Source organism: Spodoptera frugiperda, chromosome 23 (assembly GCF_023101765.2).
Source record: "Spodoptera frugiperda isolate SF20-4 chromosome 23, AGI-APGP_CSIRO_Sfru_2.0, whole genome shotgun sequence".
NCBI lineage: Eukaryota > Metazoa > Arthropoda > Insecta > Lepidoptera > Noctuidae > Spodoptera > Spodoptera frugiperda.
This window is the reverse complement of record NC_064234.1, coordinates 1037787-1058576: the sequence shown is the minus strand read 5'-3', so window position 1 is coordinate 1058576 and position 20790 is coordinate 1037787. Positions and strand designations below refer to the sequence as shown.

General features: G+C 36.4%; 1 long non-coding RNA gene across 1 annotated transcript; it reads left to right on the top strand.

Moving 5' to 3' along the window:
• Window positions 1-216: 216 nt before the first annotated feature.
• LOC126912211 (uncharacterized) lies at window positions 217-3097 on the top strand. Its single transcript, XR_007706832.1, has 2 exons — window positions 217-467; window positions 2658-3097. It is a non-coding gene; the product is annotated as an uncharacterized LOC126912211 (long non-coding RNA).
• Window positions 3098-20790: the final 17693 nt, after the last annotated feature.

The window sequence follows — 20790 nt, the reverse complement described above, 5'->3', positions numbered from 1 at the left end:
CGACGAGATCTGTCAGGCAGTGGCGCGAAAACTATCCGTTTCAGAAAGTAATCACGTGTCCGCGGCCCTAACTGACGGATACATGGATACTTATTTTGTTGGCTCGTTGAATTTTCCCTTTTTTGAGGAAAAATATTTTGTAAAGGAGTCCGGAAAGACTGGCTAGAGATTTTAAGGTATTGGGTCGGTGTTACGGTTGAATGATTGTTCGGTTACCACCATGGATAAAAGAAAGAGACTGGATTGGCCTTGTGGGCGGGCCACACGCGCCGAGGGTGCGAACGAACGTGCATACCGCTGTCGTAACGCTCAAATGTTCATACTTACCGGCTAGCAATCGCTGTCATGTTTTGACAGCGTACGTATCTCCGCAAAAAATATTATATTATGCCGTCTTGCGCTATTATAACGTGTCGGAAAAGAAGCCAGGTGTGTAGCATAGCACGAGAAGGAATTTCTTTTCACCGGTAAGTCCAAAAACATAAAAATACTTGTGATATTTGTAATTATAACATTAGCATTGTAGCCGCACCGCGCTCGGCGGAATATGAGATCGGCGCTTTGACGGAGAGGTTAGTTACCTTGTCGACAAGACATCGACCGGCTATGTCGACGAGTAGTTGATGGTGGCGTAGGAAGTCGGCGCCGATGATTGGCTTGCTGACTTCTGCGACGATGAATTTCCAGCTGTAAGGTCTCCGTAGGTTTAGGTCCAACTGAAGTGTCTTCTCGCCGTAGGTAGGTATGACTGTGTTGTTCGCGGCGTATAAACAAAAGTCAGTTGGAGATATCTTCACGCCTTTTTTCTTGGGGATGACAGAGACGTTAGCTCCGGTATCAATTAAAAATGACAGACGTGAGTTTCTGTCTGTTATAAATAGGCGGTATGACGTAGTAGTTGCGCTGGTTCCCGCCGCATCCAACGCAGCTTTTAGTTTTCCGGACGGGCGTTTTCTTGGAAGTTACATGGGCGCGTGCATCGCTGCGCCTCTTTCCCGAACCTGCGATGGTAGTAACACACTCCATGTGATTGTCCCGTGCGGCGTGGAGTGTTACTACGCTGTCGGGGGTGGGGACGATGTCGGCTTAACGATCGCGATCTGTTCTGAGACCGCCTCGGCGATCTCTGGTTGCAGCGGTGGTTTGATTGGGCTGCCTTGAGTTCTGCGATTTCCCTCGTTAGCATGTCGATTTTGTCTTCAAGACATGCAGGTGTGCGGGGGAATGTGGGGTTCTCGGTGACTGCAGCGACCGTGCCGTGAGGTTGTGTTTGTTCTAGCCGTATCCTGTCGCGCCATATGGGTGGGATGCGCAGCGACGTCGACACGCTCGAGAGTTCCGGCGCTTTCTCGTTGGACATTACGACGAGCTTGATTCTTGATTTTATTAGGAGGCGATTCTTGAGGATCCGTCGACCGGCAGTATCACGTCGGGGTCACCACTTTAGGAGCTAGGTAGGAGAGCCTAGTGTCCTAATAGTTAGGGTTTCTTCTTAGGTAGTTGTTAATAAAACTCCGGCGCGAGATGAGTCAAGAATGTTCGATTTATTCCAGAACTACGCTTTTTTATACTAATATTTACATATGTACAACAATATGTATATTTTGACCAATGGCGACGCGCCGGGGATCGCGAGACGCGCGGGGCGCGCAGCGCGCCTTTTGCACACGGCACTCTCGCTGGCGTGCCTATAAATATTGTGTCAACCGCGTCCCGCGCCCTTTTGCCGCGCGCCGTCGTCGAGTGAAGATCGAAGATGAAGAACACACGTCGCGCGTCGGGTGCAGGTGCGCCGCCTCCGTCCTCGGGCTCCGCTGGCGCTTCATGCTTGCATGCGCGCCGCCTCCGTCGCCGGGCTCCGCTGGCGCTTCATGCTTGCGTGCGCGCCGCCTCCGTCGCCGGGCTCCGCTGGCGCCTCATGCTTGCATGCAAACCGCTTCTTTCGAAGCGACCGCGCACGGCACGGTGTTGTGATAACAATGCTAGTGCCGCTGCGATGTTTCGTAAAACTGTCTTTTTCAAGACAATGCTTTTCCCCGTTTCTTGCTAACAGTGAGTCAAACGTCGCTTGGTAAATTGGTATTGCTTGAGGTATGTGGTAACTGGTTAAGGTATATGGTTGGTAACTGAGGTAAGTATATGGATGGTAATTGGTAAGGTAAGTATATAAGGTTTGGTATTAAGGTATATAAGGTTTGGTATTAAGGTATATAAGGTTTGGTATTAAGGTATATAAGGTTTGTAAGGTAATGGGTATGAAGTAGGTATGTAGCCGTGCGGTGCGGCTACAGCATTATGAAATTTATAGATAAAAACGATATAATCGCAAGCAGACTAATAGTAATACATTGCTTGCGATAGATGAGTACAATCTTGCACTACGTGAAAAATCGCGCAATGTATTACGTCCATCGCGAGAGTCCCGAGTACCGAAACAAAAGTTCATTTCCTTCAAAATCTATGACATCGATAGTGTTGGGCAAATTTGTAATCAATGTCGATTGTTACTATGATACAGTCTATCAATAGCACACTTTATAATTAAAATAATAAGTATTATTTATTACGACTAATTAGTAATATAGATTTTGAGTGAGTTTTATGTTTTTTTTTTATATAGAATGTGACATATGATTTATTTTAATATTATATTTTAGGTTTCCAACAGATCCAGGTGTAAGAAAATTGTGGATTGACACAACTGGTAGAATTAATTGGATTCCTACTAAATGTAGCATATTTCGTTATAAATATAACTATAACCATGTTATTTCAATGTGTTCTGTACTTTATACAAATTTATTGTAAATGTGAGAGCCCTGTAATTAGCTAAAATGACAATGCCAGAATCTCTATAGAGCTTTGCCTCACCAAAAAATATATTGTACATTCATGCCAAATGTAGCATTCAATTGCTGCTCTATTAGTGATAACTAAAAACATGATTAAAAGCCTTTAGAGCTTGCGGTTTCTATATAAATCTAAGAACAAAATATTACATTTAAGTACCAGTTTAGATTAATTGCAGTTATAATGGTAGAAATAATTAAATTAAGTGCTTTATATTATTACAATGCTATCATAGGGGGTTTAGCTATGGAAGGAAGGAATTTCATCACCAATATCACCTTTAGTAATCCTACTTTTAATTCATAGTCATAACGAAACAACAATGTAAACAGAACAGACAGAGCGAATGTCAAATAATGACTTTTTGGACGTAACTGACACACGCATGCCAATGACGTTTCGTTACATCTAATCACTAACGTTCAAACACGAAATAATAATTAGAATATGCATTCATTATAATATATATTATAAAAAAATAAATTAACTAACAGTATGTATTTATACCAAATTCATATTAAAATCCGTACACATGACATTAATAAATCCTTTTTTTATTGAATGACTCTTTGTGTTCCTTTTGCAAGCGTACTAAGAAACGCAGATGGTCGCGATATATATATATATAATACAGGAAGCAGGCCTTGGGTTTTTTAATTCTTTTTATTTCCAATTTTTATCCGCAACTTTATCAGGATAATAATTAAGTAACCAAACGTCTTATTTTCATTGCATAATATTGATTAATTTTACATTTCTTGTACATTGATGAAATTAAGTGGGGCAGGATCTGGCATTGTCATTTAATTAGACTAGTAGAATGCATTTGTGTCAGCTTAGAGTTGTCATGCTCACTCAAAGGTCTCATTGGCGGTGGCACGGGCATTGGATCGTTCGATTCCCTGCAACATGGTTGAGTTGGACGGTGCTGGTGTACGTGCCATGTTGGTGAACGAGCGCTGTCAACTGGGACTGGTCAGCTCCAGACTGTATTAATTTTGTTGTTCTTAAGGTTTTTTTTCTCTCGCTTTGACTGAATATTAGTTTTACATTGTTCTCACATAGTTGAAGCAATCGATGCAAAGAAAAGCAATGTAATCAAGAATTGTATTGTGAATCTGATTGAAAAAGATCGAATGAACAGATCTTCGTTCTTCTCCATAGGAATCTACACTTTGGAACGAGCAAATAGCTTCACTAGAGGGCTGACCGACAGACAGACGTTATTAATATTATTATATTTGCTTTGACGTTCAAAAGTGCCTATGATTTAATTTTTTTACTGATTTTTAACTTATTGAGTAAAAAAATGGTTTTAAAAATCAGTTATGTATTTTTTATTTATTTTACTTTTATTACTTGGTTTCTATTTCGCATGAATACAATTTCACAATATTCAACAATACTTGTAAAACAAAAACAAGATTACTTAAATTTTATCGATATCAACAATCGACCTTTCTCTCGCCCTAGCATACATGAGTTTTTATGCGTGTTAGAGTGTACGTCAAATGCAGTCATTGCGTTTGTGTGACAACCAATAGCAAATTCGAGATTTAAATGTGTGTTATTTATTTGTGGGGGTAATCCGCTCAGACATTGGTCTCTTGCTTGTAGTGAAATTAAAGGGTGGGAGAAACGGCGACACGCGTTCTGATACAAATCAGGAACTATTTCATTTCTACTCTCTTTAAATGTTCTGTGGTTACCACGGTCTTTAGATGAAGTCTTTTTTTTTTAATTTTGTCACGGCACTTGATGTTTGGAAGTTGTAAGAGATACCTATTTGTGTTTAGTCAACTAGAAAATTAAGTTGATTTTTATTTATACAATGTAGTAAAATTCAACATCTACATCCATATTTACTACGCTTAGGAATCCTAAAGTAATGTGTATTTCAAGTTAATATTAACGGTGGCTACCAACACTTTACTTAGATGTAATAAATTTATTTAGTCGATTTATCGCACACAATTTTTCTCTAACTACTTAGGTAAATATAGGTATTATATTAAAAAATATTAACTAAATAATAATAATAACTATGACTAAAATATTTAAAACTTAAAATACCACAAAAGCAATAACTTTATTTAAATCGATCACATTCCAACTGACATGACAAGGACCAAACGCCGCGCCGTACAAAAGGACCAAAAAACATTGAAAATAATAATTTTACTTATATTTTTAGAGAAAAGAAAAGTTCCGTAGAAAGTCACGAACCAGATGTTTTAACTTGGCTTTTGAACTTAACTGTGAAGTTAAAATATCTCTCTAGGGCCTAGTTATGAGATAAGATTTTGCTGAAGATGTTTATACAAAGTAAGTTTTAGAATTCAGCTGAGATAACTTTGAGGGTTGAATAAAAATAATTTTGATTTTCCTAAGGTCAATTTGTTTTTATTACTTTTTGTGGTAAGATTTAATAAATGTTCTGTAGAAAAGTTGTGTTGAATTATTAATAGTGTTATCTTTGAGCCGAGGCTTTATTGAGGAAGGTGGAAAAACGTTTTATGATTGGCAATCAATTGAGTTTGAAAAGTGAGATGCTTATAGAAAAATGCCTCGTTGGCCTCAGGGGCGGCCAGAGGGGTCTCAGATTAACGGGTCGGGCGAGGTATTACTGGGCTTTTTTTCGATTTTTCGTAAATTTTTCAGTAGTAGCACGGAGGCTGGAAATGTGCCCGGTATATGCAATAGATTCACCACCACCGATGTGGGTGTACATTGTACAGGGGCATTACGTGCCATAATGTGCACTTCTGCTTACCCCTTCGGGGATTAAAGGTGTCACGTCCTTATTTAGAATAACACACTTGATCTCTGGGTCAGGCATGAGATAATTTGGTTTGGGGATTTTCTATCAGGTTCTGCTTAGGACTAGGGATAGGTTACATGGATCATACGTAATAAGGATGATGACGGGGCTTACAAATTAAAAATCAATCATATAAGATAACACTTACTTAGATAAAACGAATGAAACTTTAGGAGTGGGAGCAAAGACGTAATTTCTATGTATAAAACGTAACTTTCTAGGTACGTCTCACGATATTTAGAAACAAAATATTTTCGAATGTATTTATTTCCATAAGAAAATAAAAAATACGTGTCTAATGTTTTAAAATAATGTACAAGACGGACATTAAAATAAAATATACTCATCAGGTACATAGGGTACCTAGTGAAATCGATGATGACGATGAGATGATAAGTTATGAAAAAAAAAACGAAAATACAAACTTTATAAATGTTTACAATTTAGTACCTATATAATATATATATTTTTTGCTTTGTAACCATAATGAATGACGTTTAAGATCCCGAATGTTCGCGGAGAAATAGATTAAGTACTCCTGCCAAGAGACGGAGATGAGCTAGTGAGATTAATTCTCACGTTTTCCCAACAATTTGGTAACCAGTTTTGTTACATTTTTACCTGAGGCGTTTTATCATTCCTTTTTATTTATTATTGCCGTTTCGAGTCTACGAGACCATATTTGACAGAGGGATAGACAGTGATATAAGGTATGTTGTGTGTTTATTTATTTATGAATATTGAATTAATTTATTAAGCAGCATGCATGTATCATTTGTGGGCTTGTGGAGGTCGGAGGTTCGATCTTTGGGTTGGATTTTATCATCAAGTTTAGAAGTTTCATTTTTATGTGTTTTTGTTTATTCACGTAACTATTTGACGAGGAACTCGATTAGTTTCAAGCCATGTTAGAGGCTCACATTCATGAATAGCATTCGCACACACGACGCGGCGACAATCGCGCTGCTACTGAGTAGAACGACAGACAGAAAAACATGATAATTAATTTAGTATGTCTAACGAAAGTTAAGCATAAACTAAAATCAGTTTTAACTTGTTTTATTTTAGATTGCAACATTAGCATTATAATATTTCGTTTCTCTATCTGTTTTTCAAGTAAAATGCGTCTTCTACATTATTCACAAGGCATAACATGATTGTATGTTATTATATAATATCTTCACTTACACGCAGAATGACATGCATAATGTCATATCATATTTCCATATGACACTCGTACATCCCATTTCCCGCATATACCATAACTATGACAACGTTTATAAGGAATCTAAACTTGACATCTGTCATGTTAGATTACTGCTCATATCCTAGTGTGATAATGTCACGTGTATTTGATTTCCAGCTATTGGAATAGTTGATACAACTATGTCGTAATTTGAACCGTGTGTAGGCCATGAAGTGACAATAGTGTGTTTATGATTTGGTAATGACGTCATAAAAGTAAAGTTATGTTTACTTGCCGTCTTTTTCATAATGGCAAATTGTTATTAGTCATAAACAGACACATCCCTTAAAAAGGCCGGCAGTACACTTGTATAATTGGGTAGATGACTATTTTCATTTTAATGTCCGTCTGGTAGATTATTTGAAAACATTAAACACGTATATTTTTATTTTCTCAGGTAAACAAATACATTCGATGATATATTGATTTTAAAATCTCGTGACATCACTTCTACGTTCATTTTATATAGAAATAACGTGGCTAACTCTCATTCCTGAACTTTGATTCATCTTATCTAAGTATTGTTTTCTAATAAGACAAAATAAAAAATGGCCTAATATTTTTTGATACCTAACTGACGAACTAAATAGATTCCGTTCGTAATCGTGCCTATTCTCCTGGCATTGCATTATATACGCGGCGCTGATTACTTAGGTATTTATTTTCACGTAAACCATATACTTGTTCGCACTTAGTCTATAAAAAAGTCATAACATTTCTAGATGTCGACCTATTTTTACTCGGAGCGTCCAAAACAAGAAAATCTAATAATAACACAACAAAATTAGGCTTACCATCTGTTACTAACTAATAACCCAGCGACAAATATCTCATAACACTACTTGAGCAAAGAAATTAACCACAGGACAAAATAAGACCAAAAAATATTAGAAATAAAAGCAGAACCACTCAAAAGGACACGAAAATAAATGTCAACACTATGGCCTTACATATACAGTATATAATACAATATCAATTTAGTCAAGAACTAGACCAGACGAGGAACATTACTTGGCCTGAGTAGGTCGCACATTTAAGTACGAGAGTTGGGACAAAGATGATTTCTCTTATAATACCTAGTATAATAATGAGAGACCTGTATGAAATGTGGAAATTAATGTGGTTACTGGAGGCTTAACCTGTAGTATGCTGGAGTGCAGATGTGCGCGAGACACAATGTGTTTTTATTGTGTCTCATATTGATAAAAGGATGGACGCTACACAGCCTAGAAACAAAAAATAATTGTTGTGTATGTTCAATTTTGTATTATCTATGACTATGTTCTCTCGTCTTTGATTTGTGTTTTGTCCTGCATTGTATAATTTTATCGATATAATTTTTTTTTGTCTTTAAATGACCAATATTTTATTTCATCACATATACCCACAGACCACAGGTTTAATCTTCCAGCAACGCATTTATTAACTGTTCCGTTTCAAGTGTCCATGAGTGGCGGCGGCAACGGTTACTTACCATCAGGTGATCCTTAGCTCGTTAGCTATAAAACAAAGAAAATAAATATCAAGACTGTGTTCTTACATAGACAGTATGTAACCTAATATCAATTTACTCAAGCACTAGCCCAGACTAGCATTACTTGTCCTTGAGTACACACATCCAAGTACTATCCCAATCCTACTACATCTGGTCTTGTATATGACAAGACCTATGCTATATTTTACGCATTTTATGTGTCACAACGAATTCTCTTGTAGATACAGCCCTTTTTCGGAATATTCTTGGTAAAATTACTTCTTTGGGGTGAGTTTGTGTGTTTTTGGGCTAGTGGTGTTTTATAAAGGGTGCTAAGTTCGATGCTTGGGTCGGGTAAAGTGTTATTGGAGTCTTTTCGGTGATTTTAGAAGTAGTAATACGTAGTTTGGTAATATGCCCTGGATATTTGTTATACTTACCTCCTGTCAAACCTCGTAGTTCACAAGAGGGTGTTCGATGCCTCCCATATAATGTTATTATCCGGAATTGCGGACTACCTAGCGGGTTACCGGCGCTCTCGCTCAAAAAGCAGGAGTAGGAACGGGGTGGTTTTTAGTCAGTAAGAAGTCATTGGACAAATATCCCCCTCAAAAAAAAACAAACCATGTAATGTATTCTTGTGTTGATGTAACATAAGGATCTGGATATCCAGGTGGAATTGTAATGTATCGTCAATTTATGCCTTTCGAGGCCTTTTGTATAGTTTCGATTGTACCTAGGCTTCAGGGAGACATTGAATACCGACACACATAAACATACATACAATACTGAGCCTTTTTCTCTTAACAATAGTGTCTCGCAGACGGCAGACAATGGCACGTGTACGTTTAATCCGATTGAGTAGTGATACCCTAAATAAATTATGTTGTATACTGATGGTAGAGTAACGTGGGTCTTGTTAGAGCTCACTATGGAACTGGACATGTGATAGAGACTGGACGGCTGAGCTCTCTGATGAATCGGAACCTTTGAAAGTGTGATCTCTAATTTCCGACCTACCTTTTATAAGTGGTGATTATTGCAAACCCTCTCATAGTGTGGAAAAGGCTCATAGTCATGTCACTACATGAACCTTACAAAACTTCTTGAAAGTAATCCATTGGAAACCTCATTAGACAAAAAACCTTTTAAACGTGAGGATTATGGCAAGCCCTCTCATAGGCATGTAGTGGAACATACAAAACTTCTAACTAGTATTGAAAAAGCTCACTGGACAAAAAAGCGACTTAAAAGTATCTCAATAAATTCTTTACCTTAAAAGTATCAAAGTCAAGAAGACCATTATACACAAGAATTTCGCGTCACCCCTAAAATTGATGATGTAAAATTTCCTCCCGTTCGTAATCGTTCGGTAATGCCAGCGACTAAGATAGGGTTGACACCAAGTGTAAATTTGTTAATCGCGATTTAAGTAGCTTACATAATGCCCTTATCGGAGACTTGTTTACGCTCTCCTTTGTGTAAGATTAGGGGATTTTCAAAGTACCTAGTCATCCGAATGATACGAGCTTTCCCAGTTTTCTCTGGGACGTAATACAGAAAAGAAATATGAAAGTTAATGTAGTTTTTCTTGTTCTTACACTCTGTTATGAAGAAAATAAATATTGTGTTACCGAGTCGACAGGCGCTTAAAAATGTATAGCGTAGGGATGTAACTACATTTTGGGGTTACACGTTATATCTTAGTCGAGGAGCTTGTATGTCATTATTCATATTATGTTAATACTTGGTTTTGGATTACTATGTAGGCATTTGATATTGCATATATGTTTTTGAAACTAATTCTGCCTTTTTTGTGGAACACAGTAAACGAGCAGACGGATCACCTGATGGTAAGCAATCGCCGCCGCCTCGCACTTGATACACCAGAGGCGTTACAAGTGCGTTGTGCGTCTTTTGGGGGTTAGGAATTTAAGGGTTGTTGGGGAGGGGGGAATTAGGCCTCCGGTAACACGTCATCCACACAACGCAAGTGATGTGTCACGGTTTTCGGTGAGGCCGTACGTAATTTACTTATTAGAACTTAGGTGACCACATTGCGAGTGTACTCTGCTTGAAATCCTTTCAGGTTATATCAGTTTTCAGTCCGACGACCACTGTAACCAGTGTCAACATTGCGGGATTAGGTATTTACATGCAGATGGAAGTCATTATATTCAGTGTTGGAATCTCAACTCGGAAAAAAGTTAATACCCACACACACGTGATATGACATCTGGGATAACACGTGCATGTGTATGTATGCATAAAACTCTTCTTCAGATTGAGATTCAAGCTTATTAATACAAACACCATAATAATTTTATATCTAATACGATTGCGTCATTGGTCGAGTGGTTTCAAGCACGATTATCGACCAATTTATAGCTGGGTCAGGGAAAGTATTATTGGAATTTAACTGATTGACTGATTGTTAAATCTACATAAAGATCATACAAAGGGAGACCATGAAAAAATGGTCTGTTTTTATTACTAGGTGATGGTTTCATCGAAAACAATGATTGCTTTTGGGGTATATGATGTATACTCTACCTTGCCACACATAAATTATTTTAATCTATTCGTGAGTTTTGTTCCATCCAAGTTTGCATTCTCCTTTAAACATAACATTCCTATACATATACACAAATAACTATTACACAAATTAGCAACAAAACAGTTTCCGTACATATCTGAGATCATTGGCGTAAAGTTTGTCAGCCAGAGCATTCCTCTAATTTATGGTCCCGAGAGTAATTTGTCATTAAACGTCACCCGTATCAATAGACGTTGTACATAGCAAACTTGCTAATATTTTAATGTTCAAGTTTCTGGTGATTCATTGTACATATATGTATGTATAGACTTTTGGTAAATGGCGTTTGTGTAGAGTTATGAGATGTTATGAGTAATGTCGTGGTAGCGCGGAGGTTTAAGACGCCCGCTTCTCAACGTACTAACGGCAAAGTACAAGACAATTTGTAATTTTTCGAGTTATATGTACTTTCTAAGTTTATTTAGACACCACTGACGGCGAAGGGCCTTAGGTCAGCAGTGACCACTTATAGGCTGTTGATGTGATGTAAATATTATGTAAATAGTACTACAATATTTTTTTCGTTAATGACGTGGTTTGCCGTTACCGACCAGTGGGTTACACATAAAAATAACCTCACCCTCTAGGTACTAGTGACAACCAGATAGACTTCCGGAAATCTCGAGACGATTTGTTCCGACGGCGGATGACTCGAATTACAAATCAATATAATTTCTAGCTATTAGTGTTGAAACTAATTATAAAAAAATACTACAAGTGAAGTACATAATTGTGTAAATTATATAATAATAATTGTTTTTGCATATAATTCGAAAGGTGCAAAGGTCTTTTGATTGTGTTGAATTAGAGTTTGTGTTGTGGCTTGCGGTTCGTTTAAAACAATATTGTTTCAAATTAATTGTTTTGGTTTAGTTCAAATATGCGAATGTTATGGAAAGTTTTGTATTTCTTAACTTTCAAGGTAATTTTATACTCATAATAGGATATACTAGGATATACATAATAGGATAAACGGGTTACCGGAGCGCCAGTTCGAAAAGCAGGAAAAGGAACGTTGTGGTTTTTAGTCAGTAAGAGTCTGACACTCCATCTAGCCTCGCCAAAGGCGGAAGAAATCATTGGATGATTATCCCCCTCAAAAAGCAAAAAAAGGGATCGTCAACTAATTAATTGCCTGAACCTTCACGATGACGTAATTAAAAAACGTTTAAAATTTCAAATTAAATACTTTCAAACTGCCAAATTGTTGTCAAGCAATAATGACACTTTAAATAGATGCACATCGTACCTTTATGTTTTGTTTACATATTAAATGTAGATAAATGGATGGTATTAAACTGTAATTTGGTTACTCGTTAGAAAGTTTCAAGTTTTGGTATTAGTTACGAGTATTATACATACATATACATATATTCGTGTATGGTAGACATAATGTTCAAATAATTACTACCCGTATAGGGACATGCAGCCTCCATTGTAATGGTGGTTTCACACTGACATACTTGAGTAGTGTGTATTGTCGTATGTGTCGTGTTGTCGTCAGTTAAATTTTGTAATTAAATTCAACAATAAATTGTTTCGTGTTAATTTACAGTTTTATTTTGAATTAAAAATCGCCTAACACCTCTAATGGCTAGATGATAGTGCTTATTAAAATTTGTGTCCATCATTTTGGAAATTCTTCGTAATACAGGTAATAAATTTGTGTTTGCCACTATGGGATGGGAGTAGGTACCTCAAGTTTGTGTATATAACCTGTATGTATAAAATATAAGATAACCTGTAGTTATAAATTTGTGTTTTCCTATATGGGAGTAGGTACCTCAAGTTTGATATCGCACTGAAAAACAAGTGATGTGCTAACGCTTTTTGTAGTTTTTTTTGCTCTCGCTTTTGTCCTAAAATCGAAGCGAGCTACTTAATACTCACTACTCGTGTAAAATACTAGTGTAGTGCGAACGAGGCATTAGGGCTCGGTTTCCATTAGCGGCTCAGTTCCAACGTGTCGCCTAATTGAATTCCTTGCACGGGCTATTGCGGCCTCTGCCGTGATTAAGGCGTGCCGGTTTTGGGCCAAAATTGCTTGTTTATTCGCCTATTGTCGGACGAAGGGTTGCTCGGGTTGATTGATATTTTTCCTATGTTTGCATGTTTAATTAATTAATTAAACTCAATCGTGTTTGTATTTTAGTACATACTATTTTCGTTTTATTTCGATAAGTTCAGATACTGACAAAATACAGATATTGAAAACCTGAAAATAAATGAATTTCAAATAATAAACAACACATTCACATATATAATAATACTCATTCTTACTAAAATTATAAATGCGAATGTTTGTGAGTTTGTGTGTTTGTTTGTATGTTTGTTACTCAATCACGTCAAAATGGCTGAAGGGATCGGGATGAAATTTGAAACAGAGCTAGATTATGGTCTGGAATACTACTTATGGAACATAGGAGACTTTTTCCACGGCACTGCGGGCGAAACGCTTCTATTTTTTTCGTAAATAGATATATCAGTCAGCACCTATAGTCAAACTCAACTCTCATTAAAATTTCATCCCAAAATAATAAAACAAACTTTACATAATAACAAACACAAAACAATATAGAAATATAAAAACTAAAACTAAAAACTAAAACTCGATGTATTTACAAGCCAAGCCAATAGAAGTTAGCGCTTAGCTTACATATACAGGGTGTACAAAGTTGATGACTCTAATATGGAAGTTGTTTTATACAGCGGTTTCAGTACCGCGCTCGAAGTTGGTCCACAATTTGCAAGTACCTAACATGAATATTGGAGATTCGAAACTTTCTATTGAAGATAATCCTTGTGTATTTGAAATGTGTACATGGATATTCATATGTTTAATTTATGTAAAGTCTTAGTTGAGTGAAGCTGCGGGTGTTATAGAGGAAAGGGGTTAGCAGAATAGTGTTATTTATAGAAATATAGTTTCTTTAACCATTCCTTGAATGAAACTTAGATTACATATACATCATTTTAAACCCATGTAATAAGTGGGTGAGCCTATTGCCATATACCGGGCACATTTCCACACTCCGTGCTACTACTGAGAAATTTTCGAAAAACCGAAAAAAAAGTTTGGTTTTTTCTATTACAACATGGGACTAACAACATGAATTGTGAAATGTGAGTGAACATTGTACGTGCCTACCCCTTAGACGAGAAAGGCGTGACGATAATTCTAAACCAGCTACCATTTTTAACCTACTTGTAAAGTGAGTCGCGTGTTCCAGTTGTCTTGGCAAGGGGATCACAAGTTCGAAGGTAAGCCTGCACTCGATGTTGGCACGACAACTTTCTACCACAATTAACTGGCGAGAATCCCCGATCCGTTTAGTTCTTACCACGGGCTCCAAACATTTCGAGTTTGTTTTCCTATCTTATCGAGTATCTACGGTTAATTCTTGTAAAACTGTTAAGACTGTTAATTTTTGTTAGTGTTGATTTGGGTAATACCTTTACTTGAGAGTTTAATATTAGAAAGATGACTATTTTCCCTATTTGCTGGTCTTGAGATATTGTCCGATTTTAGTTACTATACAAATGTTTATTGTAATCGTTTTGAATCAAATAATTTTGTAACATTTTATCGTATGTTCATCACACACAAAGAGGCAATAGAATTCAAGTTCAAATTAATATATTTATTCTAGGTGTAAATAAAACTATTGTTTATTCCTTGGAAATGGCACGTTCTTGACTTTATCTGCATATCAGAGAGAGAAAATAAACAAACGATATTAAATATACATCAGAACATAGTTTATGACATAACTTTGAAACTTTTACTACACGTACAAGAAAAACATAACCATAGGTTAAACAAATATTTGTAACATGTCAACTTTTTCTCAGGAGATAACAAAAATATGAAGTGGAAATCGAATTTTTAGCGAGATAAAATGGTATAAACTGATAGCAGTTGTTTGGCGAGTGGCCAAAGTAAGTTCTCGTCGGTCGAGAGGTGAATTCCAACTTGGAAACCCACTAATGACACCGGTAAAGGATAAACGTATACTCTGCGGTAAAAATAGGAGAACCAGCTGAACATGTGGTTTCTGCCGTAAAAATAGGAAAACCAGCTGATCATGTGGTTTATAAAAGTGGAGTATTGTGGGTTTCTGATGGGGATTCAATATAGACTTTATTGAATTTGCGACGTACTTATAGTTGAACTACTTGGTTTGGTGATTCAAAGTCAAAAATCAAAGCCAAAATTATTTGCATTACACTTTTGAATGACAAAGCAAATATTACAATATTAAAAAAAAAACTAAATGTCTGCCTGTCAGTCAGTCCTCTAATGAGCTGCTCGTTCTAAAGTATAGATTCTTATGGAAAAGAACGAGCAAGAAACTCCATAGGTTTTTCTTTTTCAATCAGGTTACATTATTTTACCATACATTATTGAAAATAGCTGAATACATTCACGGCTGAAAATAGGGGTGCCAACTGAAAATCAGTGTTAGGTGCTAAATAAGGTTAGGATAAGCTTATGCTGAGTTGGCGACCTATTTGGCATAGGTGTATTGCCATCGTATTTATATTATTTTATTTTCATTACTTTTATTTTGTTATGTTTTCAAAAGTAGCATCCTATTTCTAGAATATTCCTCTTGTATTATTTGTTTTTTTTTTGGTATTGTATGTGTGTGTGTGTTTTTGATTAAATCTTTATCAAATAAATGCTTCTTTTTTTCTTTTGTTATATTATATTTGTAAACTGGATGATATAAATAAGTTAAGTTTTTATAAGGCAGTTTTTAAGTTGGTCTTATAGTTTGTAAGTATGTTGCTAATTAGAACCAAAGTGCATAAACACACATAATATTGCAGTTTCAAAAGTTTGGTAAATTATGACAAGTGAGTTTCACATACCGGTTTTGATTTCCTCGTAAAACTATCTATCTGAGTTTTCAGTATTTAGTTACAGGTTAGAGGCAATCATTAAATGTAACATGAGTCAAAATATCCAGGCTCCACACTCTATTAATCAGCGAGCATATATTGACAAATACCGTGACAAAGAGCTAGCTGCAAATCCTAATCTCTTTGGCGCGATGACAACTCTGCAATTTTCCGAGCCAACTGTATTTAATCTGTGTCATTATTTGTTTTTGAATATAAGTTAAATATGCAGTTACAGATTTATTTAAAGAATTAACAGAACTTTACTTGGCCGTTTGGACGAGAAAAGTTATGTTTTACAGAATATAAACGTAAAGTTTGAGGTGCGGTGGCAAGGTAACAGGCTGTCGCGTAACCTATAGCGGTTACAATCCTCACACATAACAAGTGTTTGTGTGAACCACAAATTGTTGTTTCAGGTCTGGGTGTTATGTGTATGTAAACTTGTTTGTTTGTAAAATCACTCACGATACGGTAGAAAATCCTAGTGTAAGGCAACGATAAAAAATAGTTATCTACGGTTCTGGAAAGCGAGACTTCCGAATGCTCTATTAATTTAGAAGAGAGGGTTCTCGAAAACGATGGTATAACTGGTATGGTGTTGCTAAGGTATTGCAAGTGAACTTAGGCCTCGGCGAACCTTTAACATCAGGCGTCCAAACATATTTGACTTGTTTACCTACTGAATATTTTTAATAGTTCAATGAAGTTTTAAGTGCACCTTAAATCAATTAAATTAGTTATTGAACGGAAATTGATTGCGCACCCATTAACAAATTTCCACGAACACTGTCGAAAATATCAAACTTTGAATGTGAAGTGTTTGCCCTGATTTTACTTTGGCATTTCAAAGCGAGTTACATTTTAATAGCTATTTTAACCGACTGCTTTGTTGGTTAAGTAGTTGGGAGTGCGACTGTGTAGCAATCAGCTGCGAATTTGATTCGAGTAAAACATATAATTTTTAGGTATTTTTTAGTTTTACTCAGAAATTGGTAATAAAAAACTTAAGCCTTTCACTGACAACAAAAAACTGGTAAAGGCTACTCCTCCACTAGTGTCGGGCAGCGTTGTTCGACATGACGACTAATGTGTTAATGGAGTCAAGAATAAATATGAAAATGACGACAATTTTGTCTCTTATATTATTTCTGCACCCTTTCAATGAAATAAAACATTTTGGAAAATAAGGTCACAATAAAACAAACATAAACTGAAAAATGGAAATGCAAAAACAATTTTATTGTGAAATATTTGGTGTGGATATCTCATGCATTGTCCATTTCAAATATTTCATTAATGTCGAAATATTGTGTATTTCGATTGTACAGAAATATTTTCCTACACATGAAATATATTATATTTTTACGTATATTTTATTTACCTACATTGACTACTCCTACTGACTATTGAGTAGTCACGAGTGTAACTGCTGAGCAAAGGCTACTGAGGTTGTTGGTCGAATTGTCAAAATTGTGACTGCTGAGCTACGCTAAGCTGAGGGAACTTAGGTTTTTATGGCTTTCCCAAAAAGCCTCAGTAATACGAGGTGTGGAATTGTGTCTGGAGTAAAGCATTAGGTTCTTTCCCTATTATTATGTGACTAATGACATCATTGCAACAATAATATATAAGTACATACATTCCATCACTCGAAATCCAGATAAAATTAATTGTACAAATAGGTAACTCGTTTATCCCCATTTTATACAACCATAATGAAGTAAAAGTACGTGTTTAAAAATATGTTTATCCTAAACAAATAACATACGGACCCTAATCCCGGAAAATACATGAAATAAAAAGTACAAAGACACTAAATCTAATTATACTGTTTCACCATATTTTAATGTTATCGTCGCCAAATTAATTGTAAGGAGAAAAATACTGCTTCGTTGGTCGAGTGGTCGCAATTGTGACTGTCGGACAAGGGGTCTCGGGTTGGATTCCCGGGTTGGGCAACGTATTACTGGGCTTATTTCACTTTTTCGAAAATTTCTCAATAGTAGCACGGAGTTTGGAATTGTGCCCGGTATATGGCAATAGGCTCACACCCTATTACATGGGACTTATAACACAAATGGTAAAAAGTAGGTGTATATTGTACAGTGGCATTACGTGCCGTAATGTGCACCACCTGCCTACCCATACGGGGATAAAATTCGTGATGTTGTGCGTAAGAAAAAATTGAGTAAAATGTACTACTTTTAGTACAGTCAGTATAGTTCACTTTCGGTTATTTATACCTGTTTACTTAGATCTTTAAAACTACGCAACTGATTTTGATGTAGTTTTATTAGATAGACATGATTGAAGAGAAACGTTCATAATCTTATTTTTTAACACGTGCCAACCCGCTAGCGGAAGATAGTACGTAATAATTTGCACACCTACAGTGAAATATCTGCATTTCTTTCGCAGTGGTGAACAATGCGCCGGTGGGAGGCACGTGATCCGGATTAAACCGGTAAATTGCGTTAAACCCCCACTGTTCGACGCCGATAGAGAGCTATGAGTGCTATGGCTTTTGAGCTCAAATTGCGCACTTTACTGCGCGATTGTACTGTCAAATTCCAAAGGACGTTACTTTGACGTGAAACTTGTCACATTCAACGGCATGCGTGTGAAAAGTGAAAAGGATTTTCGTAGTGACTGTACTGTGAGAGATGTTATGAATTTACAACTTCAGCGTGGATAGTACCCTAGTTAGTTCTAGTGAGTAATTTTCAACTCATAGGATTACGAAAATCAAAAATTAAAAAAAATGTAAAACTATATACCCATATATACCAGTACCAGTATATGGCAACAGGCTCACACCCTATTACATAACACTTATAATAACACAAATAACGAAAAGTGGGTATATTTTGTATAGCGGTATTACGTGCCGTAATGTGCATCTCTGCCTACCCCTTTATAAAAGGCGTGACGTTACGTTAGTTGAAAAAATATAATTTGACCCGGAAATCTCCTTACTAATGGAAAATTTACGGAGCTTCAATACGATTGACGATATTTGTTCCAAAATCCATTTACCCAAGTCAATCAGTTCAACAAGCTGATACTACAAGACAAATGTTCCCAAATTGAAAGGACACTTATCCAGTAATTGATACAATTAATAAATCCGCTTCCGAAACGGATATTTTGAAGTAAATCTAATTCCATTTAGTCCTATTAATTTATTTCAAGACAAGATCTATTTGAAGTTACTCTTGGATTTTACAAATTACTTTATTTCAAATTAACGTTGATTTACGTATTTATTTGTATGTACTTGATGTCAATTAGCTGTTTGATGTAGTTAAAATTTTAATTTGAAGTTAATCTTTAAGAGTTTTTAACATAGCCTATTTAATTCTTCAGTTATGGAGGACGCATATACCTATTATGTGTTTTACTCAGAGCACTACGGCAATTGTTGTGACTTTTGCCCAGATCAGCACAGTACCTATATTTTTCATTTTTCTTAACCTGAGTTATTTGGGGCCGATATCTTACTATTAAAATTTGGCACTGTATTTTTACTCAATTAAATCACTAATCATGTATTACGACAAGGTTCAATGACCTCGCAGTTTATGCATTATAAACGGTAGCTACCAGCTACTTGAAACATCGTACAATACAAAATGGCTGACTGCCCGTATGCCAAGCTGTCACTGCGACACCCTGATCTATTGTGTTGTTGTTGTCAAACGACGCGACGCACTGCCTCACTGAAAGCCTTGCCAGTTGTATTTGCAACTCACGGAGTTGCTACTTAACTGTTCACTCTAGCTTTGTAAAGTTTTCGTATAAATGTAGTTGTTAAAGCTGTAAGTATTATTATTTTTTAATCTCGATTAGATTTAAGTAAAGTTAACCTTGTTACAGTAGGTATAACGGTGCTTTTCCAGAGATGTGCTATTGCTACGTTGCTGTGGATGCGTTTGGCTTCCATAAATCATATTCATTAGTACACATAAAGCTGGTGTAAATGGACTCAGAAAGGTGCATGCTATGGATGGCGTCCCTCCTACCTATACATCGCATACTCGAGTTGCGCATCTTCCTCGTACAACTGTTTTGCGACAGTGCATCTTCATAGCACATCTTACTCGCACAGCTACATGGCTTAGTTGACACGGTCACATAGTTTCACGGCTATTACATCTACTTACATAGCTACATAACATATCTCTGATGGAAAATCACCCAAAAACTTGATCAAGCAGTATCAAATTTGATCCATAGTAATGCACCTACATCACATCACAAACCCTTAACTTGAACTACTTAGCAATAACTCTACGAGTACAGAAAATAAAACAACATTTCCCTAAAACCTCTATCATACTCGCCTGAACAACCCTACTTACACACTCCGTCACTATCGAGGAAAAACAATAGAACGCAAGCATCCATTGTATCCACATCCACACGATCCTCGAGCAAAAACTATAACCTGATTAATGTGAGAGCCGGTTGTTTTTTTTCCAAACCCCTTTCATAGGGACGTGACTAACTCAAATAGTTATAAATCAACCGGATCAATACAAAGGAAAGAGTCCATGTATTAGATTTTCCACCGTAATTTATGGAAACTCGAGACTTTGTCTTATCGTTGAAACGTCTCCTGAATAATAATACCGTTTTCGGTACAAATAGGTTAGCTAAGTACGAATTATCCATTCACTGTGATTAACTAATCTTACTTTCTTCTTGCGTCCCATCCCAATTTAGTTACAAGTTACGAGTAGAAGAAATCTAACTACGTTTGGACCTCTGTAGTTTTAGTTTGGTTGGGGTCAGGTCCTTTAAATACTGCCTTAACTTCCCGCTGTGATTGGACCTCTTCAATCTAGTTAGGTCCGATTTACAATAATTGGTTTCTACTTACTCGTATCAATTCT